The sequence below is a fragment of the Rhyacophila brunnea genome, unplaced genomic scaffold (assembly GCF_057557595.1).
Source record: "Rhyacophila brunnea isolate RB1 unplaced genomic scaffold, BYU_Rbru_1.0 scaffold_3, whole genome shotgun sequence".
In the NCBI taxonomy this organism is placed as follows: domain Eukaryota; kingdom Metazoa; phylum Arthropoda; class Insecta; order Trichoptera; family Rhyacophilidae; genus Rhyacophila; species Rhyacophila brunnea.
In genome coordinates, this window is record NW_028232965.1 from 36,702,492 (window position 1) to 36,711,066 (window position 8,575).

An 8,575-nucleotide genomic window follows, 5' to 3' on the forward strand; every position below is an offset into this window, starting at 1 on the left:
ATCGTTAGAATGATAATAGAAATGAGTTTAACAATTGTAATGGACAATAGTTAAACATGGAGTGCCAACTAATTCAATCGATAAAACATGAAATAAAGTACTTGTTAATCTCAAGGTGTATAGCTTCGGCTTTCTGCCAACTTAACTTTCTGCAAGGAACGCTTTATATCATTTTCTACCTCGAATAAACTGTCATTTGCAATCTCGTTTGAAATATGAAATTATAATTTTTGGGCGCCTTGAACATATTGTGTGTGTTTACAAATTAAATATAACAATATAAAAATAAGAACACAGCTTAATTTGTTAAAAGAGTTATTTAATTACACACAATCAATTTCGTACGACAAGCGTACTGCATTGAAATTTATAATTGATACAAAAAACAAATAGAAATTTAAATACAAATTTGAGATGTATTCGCTTGGCACAGGTCATAGAGTATTTTTTTTTTTAAATGGTTATGATTACTTAGCTTTTATATTTTAAATGTGATGGCTGCAATTTCATAGTCAGAGCGCCGGAAAGCTGCCGTCTTTTCTTTCACCTTCCCGTCCGAAAGAGGGAAGCGTCATCCTGCGTTGAAACTTTTAATATGCGATGATCGATTCACGTCTGTACTGTATTAATTCTAATCCCGGAGTGAAATATTTTGCGGGCGGAAATGAGTTGTTTGTTATTTCCCCCTCCATTGTGACAGATTGTTGCGTAAGATTCCAAAAGCGGGAAGAATCCTCATTGGTCAATTTTTTAACGGTTATTGTTTTAGAAAACAGGGTTGACACACACTGTTAACAAGGTTGTGCCAAATTTATGTTGTTAATTAATTAACATTATTTATTAAGTCTGCGTTTGAAATGTAGACATGTCACGTGAAATGTAACATGACAACGCGAAACAGGGTTTGCAAGCGGAGTGAACATGATCAAAGTTGTTTTAGAAGATGATTAATTAAACAAGTGGGTCATTTTGTAGTTTGTCTTGTGGCTTATAGATCTGGCAGTATTTGACTTAGAAAATGAGTTACGAGTTTTTGTTATTCCAATGTAAGATTTTTATTGCGTTACGAGGTTTCAATGTTTATAATAAATATGGTTATATTTTATTATCTTTGAAAAGAAAACACATTTTGGACATTTGATTTATTTAATAATCTTTAAAAAGGAGATGGAAAAAATAATGAGACAATAAAAATATAATTCAAATTAAAATAAAATTAAAAACTTATATTAAGTAAGATTGTTTGAGATACGAGTATTACAACTTGTATAAAAATATAATTTTGATATACAAGTTTGTGATTTTTGTCAATATCTCAGTAACTATAAATAATACCACACATGAGTTCGACACCTTAATAGCTCATCAAATTGGCTATAAAATAAGTAAAAAAACTCAATATCGTAAAATTTGAAGTTATGAGGTTTCATATCTTAACGACGATATGCTGTACATATTGAAATTAATAATATTGGAATTTAACAAGTTTTTTAAATTAGCATACCTACGTATTTAATTTACACTTTCACTAACAATATTGAAATTTGAATTGAGAAAAAATAAAAATATACATCATGGCGTTGGTGTTCTCGGTTGGGCACCTGTCTCTCCAGAAGCTGTGGAGGTAGTTCCGGTGCAGCGTCTGACTACATCACAGTTATGCAATTTATAAATCGGCAGTGCAGTCGTCACCTTGCATTTATTGCATCGAGCTCTGCTAACCGACACTGCAGTTCTGCATCGCCAATCTGCATCTGAAATAATATAATATACATATTTATTAGCGATGGATGGCCCATAGTTGTTAAATCTAGGTATGTTTTGAATTCTTTGTAAATGTTCAAGTACAAAATAATAATGAAACCAGTGGTAGTAATTAATTAGGGATGGCCTAAAGCATGACACCGACCTCACGAGACCGGCTTAGTTTGTACTTAGAATAGTTTGTACGCGACATTGTACTCTATGTATCTCCATGTTAATTTTAATATGGATTGAAATTTGAATAAAATTTCATTACCCGTTGCGCGTGCTCCTCGTCCGCATGCCGCAGCATCCGTTCGTGCTTCTCGTTGGTAAGGTGCAGCATCTGTTCATGCTGCACGCTCAAGAAGTCCCTCTGATATGAAATAATATTATGTCATTATTTGTGAACAATTCATACATAATGTACTCTCATAATGTCAATTATTCAAAGAGAGGCATCCAGCGCGCCGCTTTTGTCCGTCCGTCTGTTTGAAGTGTGTGAACTTGTGATGGTGTACGGCTGTTTGCCGTTTCTGTTATCTGCGTGAATCTGCGTTATTAGACCACTCTACTCGCAAATGATCCGCTACTGATAAAAATGCAGCGGGGTTGTTGGCTGATCTGGAAGCCAAGGGTGGACCACCGCCAGTTCTCATTATGATGGCTCGTTCTGCCGTATCAGCCTTCCTCTGGAGGGCTCTCATGCTATTCTTGAATATATACTTCCTTGAATTGGATTTTTGATTGAAATTATTTCTTCTCTATTTTTTTCTGTATGTTTAATTTTTATCATGTCATGAAAGTCTTAAATTTATTTAATGTTTTATTAAATGACAATAAAAGCAATTTTAAATAGAGTATTTTTTCCAACCTACCTATCTGACGACCCTAACCATAACTTTAAATTATTGTTATTACCGAATTATGATTTTAAATACGCAAAAAATCCTAGGTGAAGGATTGTATCTAACATATACAATTTATTTCACCAAAACCATGACGACGTAAATTATAATAAGTATCACATACAACTAAATGCATGTAAGAGGTTCCGATGTAAACTATTGTATGTGCTTTATACAATATTTCGAACAAATTCTTTTCTGCTCTATAATGTTGTAACTGCATTTTCTGATTAACCACAGAAAATATTAGATATCCTTTAATGCAAAACAAATCTATTGATAATTTACAATTGACATCCTAAATTTGGTGCAAAACTTTCAAAAGGTCGACTTACACCAAGCTTTTGTATCTTTAAACCGCTCTCCTGTAAAGTTGTGATTTTGAAGTTACAATACTCTACGTAGGAGGTGTCGATATATGACAATGGATTTATAGGTTTTAGGAAATAAATATAAAAAAGATTATTTTTTTTACATAAAATTTAATTGAGAAAATGATAAGGAATTGAAGAAAACATAAATAAAAACACATTAAAACATAAAAATTTAAATTTAAAGTGGAGCTTAGTGTGGTATTTTTCAAAACACTCTGGAAGATGGAGAGCTACCTTGCATTTTTTACATTACCAGCGTGTTTTTGAATCTTTCTTCCTTGCACGACAAACGTGGCATTGCCTTGTGGGATACTTTTTTCCCCCAGGGCCAACAGCAATATTTCCTGGAAAATGAGCCCATTGCAATGCCTGAAGCCGCAAAGGACAATCACTAACTGAGGGCCTACCTTTTCTGCCATAGTCAGGGAGAGTAACTCTTTGCAGTATCTGTTCTGCCACGTTGACCCTAAACTCATTGTAGGTCAATCGGGCCGGAGATACTTTTTCAAAAATCTGATATGAATTAAATAAGGCCCCATATCACATAGATAAAAAAATATCTTCTTATACCCCCTTTATATACCTACGCATAATCGGGAAGGAGGCCAGGCATTGATCTTGACGATCTACTCCCCCCATGCCATTATTGTAGTCAATAACGGCCTGGGGTTTGGTAACTGCCTGCTGGCTACGGTGAATCATTTTGCCTGTTGCAGTCATAGAGATGCCCTCATGAATAGTGGATAAGATTGTGACAGGTTTTTTATCAATCCATGACTGAACAGGCACGACGTTTCACCTCTCGCCATTTTCTTCTTTCCTTTCATACTCGTAGGCATATTCTTGCGGTTGGTCCTAACCAGTTACCCAGGAAGAGAGTGTGCCCATCAGTCTCATAGCCTGACAATAGATGATGCACAATCGCTTCACTAGACGGCAAGTCCAGATCTCCCTCCTTCGTCCCAGTATATATACTGAAATCGAAACAATACCCTGACTGAGACTCACAAAGTTTATAAAACCGGGCACGTTTATTCCTATTGAACTGAACATAGCATAAACGTTCCCGGAACTTCATCAAGCTTTCATCGATAGAAAGCTTGTAGTTTGGTTTATAAACATCGCGAAATCTCTTGCGCAGATGAGTTATTATAGGGCGAATCTTTTTGGACCTATCTCCTGGAGAAGCATCTTTGTCGTCCGCAAAGTGCACATTCTTGGAGATAGTTTCAAATCTCACCCGTGGCATAACAGATATGAAAAAAGGTGTCTCAATAACCTGTCTTTTGGACCAGTAACTTTTGATAGTTGACTTTCGCACTGCGCCCATCAGAATGCATAGGCAGAAGTAGGCCTGCAACTCCTCAGAAGTGACGTCTTTCCATTCTTCACTGGGCGTAGACATAGATGATCTCTCCGTGGCGTATCTGAAGATAAAGAATAAAGAAATATTGAGTACCTACAGAACAGTGCCAGATATGGGAAATATTATTTTGCATTGAAATATGATCTGACTAGGTATATTGCAAAAGAAATACCCAAAATTGTATCAACATGTTTCATTTATTTTCAATTGTAAACTACAAATATATAAATTGATAAAACATGTACGTACCGGTTAGTTTCGGAAGGGATTTGAGAAAAAAACAGCTCCGTGAAAAATTCTCAGTATGCCGCATACTCCGACTTGTCGGCCTCAAAGGCATTGATAGTCGTTCGGCATAGTTCTGGCTGCCCCGTGAAAGGAATGCTGCAGACGTCTGCGGTCTCTTCCCAATTCCATGCATCACATGAATTCAACCGCAGGCGTTTGTTGGGGAACATATTTTGATCATCCGATGTAATTACGGACGGCGTGGTTATTTCTTCCTCGGGCCCTTCTTCATCTGACGAAATATGAAGATTTTCATCGCAAATATCAATGTCTGGCTCACTATCACTGTCACAAAGACTGTCATTATCAGATTGGTTCAATATATCGCGGATCTCATCGATAGATAATGATTTACCGCCACTTTTACGCAACAATTTATCGATACCCGAACCACTCGCCATCTTGATTATTTCTAAACATGACGCGATACGAATCGACTTACAAACAATATTATTCCGAAAATATATATCGGTCACTGTATTACCGACAGTCCTTATTTCTGGATACATTATCTATTGAACGATTTTGGTTTAAATCTTTTCGATAGATGGTAGTATATGGTTAAATATTATCATTTCGTCTGTCGCAGCGGGGTCAAATTGGCGCCGCTTGTCCAGAAGTACTTTGTCAACAGCGGCGTCAAATTGACGCCGCTAGGGCGCGATGGGTTAAGATCATTATTCATAATGTCTCTAACTGTTCGCTCTATTATATCTAAAGCAGTTACTGGAGCCATTGGTACTTCATCCCATATAATTAAGTCAGCATCACTAATGATTTTACGATTTTTTGAAGATAGTCTGCATTAACTTGCAAATTAAAAGCGGTATGGCAGGTCACTCCTCCTGGAAGCATAAGAGCTGCTATACCTGTTCAAGCAATAGATAATACATTTTTACCTTTACCCTGCGTGTTTATTAGCACCTTTATTAGGAAAATCTTCTGACATAGAAGACTTAAAATCATTCCATATACTGACTGGGTTAGCAATGAAATAAAATTAATACAAAAACTTTCTGAAGAGCTTTAGGCATCATATAATGTGATCCCTCCTCCATACATTTGTGCCATTCTCTATCATCGTCAATAATCCCTAAAGCGAGTGCTACTTCTCGATAAGAAGTCAACAAATCACCATTGACTGCGCAACGATTCGAAAGATGTAGCGCCTTTAACTTGCAATAAAATTAATCTTAAGTAATACAGTTCAACAATTCTTGGATAAATAGATGGGATGCGCCCAATTACTTAATCACCGCCTCTATGTAATTTTTTCCATTTTCTCTCTGAATAAACATATTTTTTAGGTATACTTTGATAGTAAATTAGACGCGCTTGACTGTCTTCACTATTTAGTTTAAACCAACGTTAACGTAGTGTTAACAGTAGTCACTCGTCTAAGAACTGTTTCCTCCTCACCTTCATTATAATATATAGACTGACCACCTGGTAAATGTACAGAAAGTAAATAAACAGATTGAGAATGGTCAGTGATGGGATTCTCAAGTATTCTCCATGCGGCTTCTGGAGCGCTGAGTTATCGACAATTGATATATTCACTAATTTCATCATACTTCTGATCTTGATTGTTTTCAGATGAATTGACGGTTTCCTGTATTTCAATGCGAGCACAATCAAATCCCTTTGCAATATACTTAATACATTTTATTGATGAACAAATCTCGACATTAATATGCTCGTTAAACTTTTTACTAAGATATGAATTGTAAGGTACAATATATCGATTGTCCACATGTAACCCGCATACACTATGATTTTCTGTAGAGTTATTCCGTCTTCTGTATTGTGGATATGCACTAAAACTGCTATCGGTGTCGTCTCTAAATGATTTACGGAATTTTTTTGAACATTTACCATCTACCATGCATACAGATTTAGGATTATAAATGCCACAGGGTCCGTGTACATTGTGCTTTAAGGCAACTCAGCTGAAACTACATTATCAATATCTGTGGATGTGTGCAATTTATCTTGTTCACTCAAAGTAAACAACCCGTGCAAATGAGGCAATCCTCTTTTCTGTTCTTCGATAACATATACCCATGCAATAATTTTGCCAAAAATATAATTATAAGTTATATCCTTTATCAATTCCTCTACCTTTAATTGAAAAATTTTAACAACTAAATCCGGTCGATCGATAGTAGTTTGAGTAGTCTCCAGTTCATTTTGTATCTCTGGCAACTTAGGATTGCAGGTAAAAGTAATAAATAAATCTGGACGACCGAATTTACGAACCATTGCAGTTGAATCATGATATAGTTTAAGCATATGACGTGGCCTTATGATGAAAGTGGACGGAAGTATAATAATATTGCCGATTCGAGCCTCACCTTCACCGGTACGGTTCCTAGAGGGATCTAATATAATAAGCCTTGGTAACATTCAACCCTAAGTTTTTTTTGGTTCTCAAGGTAATTAATGCGACCAGATTCGCAAACCATATAACCATGAATCAAATATTGCTGGAATAACTTTCCCGAAAATGAAGAAGATTAAATAAATTTCGACGTACAACTATCTTACTGGCATAAAATTGCATAGACGTCACAGTATTACGTTGTTTGGTAGCAAAACCAGAATGATGTTTTAAGCCAGGAGTCCAGCCGAATTCTCCATGGGGAAACAAAAGTGGAAATACCATAGGATCTAAATGTTTAGATAACATGCTTATGCGTTGTGGACCTTGTAAATTTTTGGGATAAACAGCTACATCTATCTTGTGAGATATTGACTTCATTGGTGCTGGTGGGAGCATTATACCTTCTCTGATCATCTATTGTTGACCACGTAAAGAGAAATTGAATATCTCTACACTCTCCACCGTTTGCAGCAATTCGCGTTTATCTTCCTCAAGTTTTTTATGTTGTTTGGCATATGGACTTACCGATCCTATGACTTCATCAACAGTACACATAATATTTGGTTCACAGCTTAAATTAGAAGGGTGACGCATGCGCAGCTTGACTGCTTCGTCTGTATCATACACATGCAGCTGAGCATATTATGGTGTCTCTCCTGTCTGTACATGAAGACTGCTAGATGTCAAATGGTAGACTTCGCCGGACACCCTTAAGCAATATGTACCTTTACCTGGAATACTTTTGAGATTTGCTCCAAACGAAGCAAAGGCATTAGCACTGTTATACTGTCTAATAAATTCCCTAAATTCCCTAGAGTTATTCGAGGTTCCCGTTAAAAGTTCTTTAACTTCAGAAGGATATTGTAAAATATTTTGATGTACAATTTTACCCCTGTGACAACAGCTATGTAATAATTTACCCCATTCACTGGCAAAATGAACTGCTTTACAATGTGGAATATAACAAACTTTATTCAATGATGCTAGGCAACGGCTGGTCGGAGTAATGAAATTGTTAGTACCGTTTATAGCGGATTTATAATGTTTTCTTTGATTAGGTTTTAGAAGTATACTATTTTCAGGATTGAAAACATTCATTCGATCATCAGTCAGAAACACTCATTTGGGAATGCGACACATTCATTATATTACTATTATTAACAGCCATTATTAATCACCATTTTCAAAGTTTGCCAAGTCGCCACGATCATTCAATACATACCATACGTCATTATTCAAAGCAATCATGTCGTTTTCAGTCGAAACTTTCAATGAAGCATTGTCAATACTTGGAACATTTCTGATATTAGCATTTACGTCGACATTCTCATTCACAGTGGCCATGCTGTCATCGTTCAATTCCCCGTGTCCATTCATTTCAAAATCCAGATTTTTGCTCATAGTTGACGTATTCAGAAATCAACAATGTATAGTATTTTAATATAATATCTATTAATTTTATTTAACCTAGAAGATCGCTGAGATAACCTAATGATAAAAAATAGTATTCCTT

At 35.9% G+C, this 8,575-nt stretch overlaps 1 long non-coding RNA gene across 1 annotated transcript; it reads right to left on the minus strand.

Annotated features, from left to right (window-relative positions):
* Positions 1 to 1,131: 1,131 nt before the first annotated feature.
* Positions 1,132 to 5,448, minus strand: LOC147068302 (uncharacterized). Its single transcript, XR_015071397.1, has 5 exons — positions 4,641 to 5,448; positions 4,305 to 4,452; positions 3,740 to 3,999; positions 2,021 to 2,119; positions 1,132 to 1,754 (listed from the first exon to the last, which is right to left on the minus strand). It is a non-coding gene; the product is annotated as an uncharacterized LOC147068302 (long non-coding RNA).
* Between the last annotated feature and the right edge of the window lie 3,127 nt (positions 5,449 to 8,575).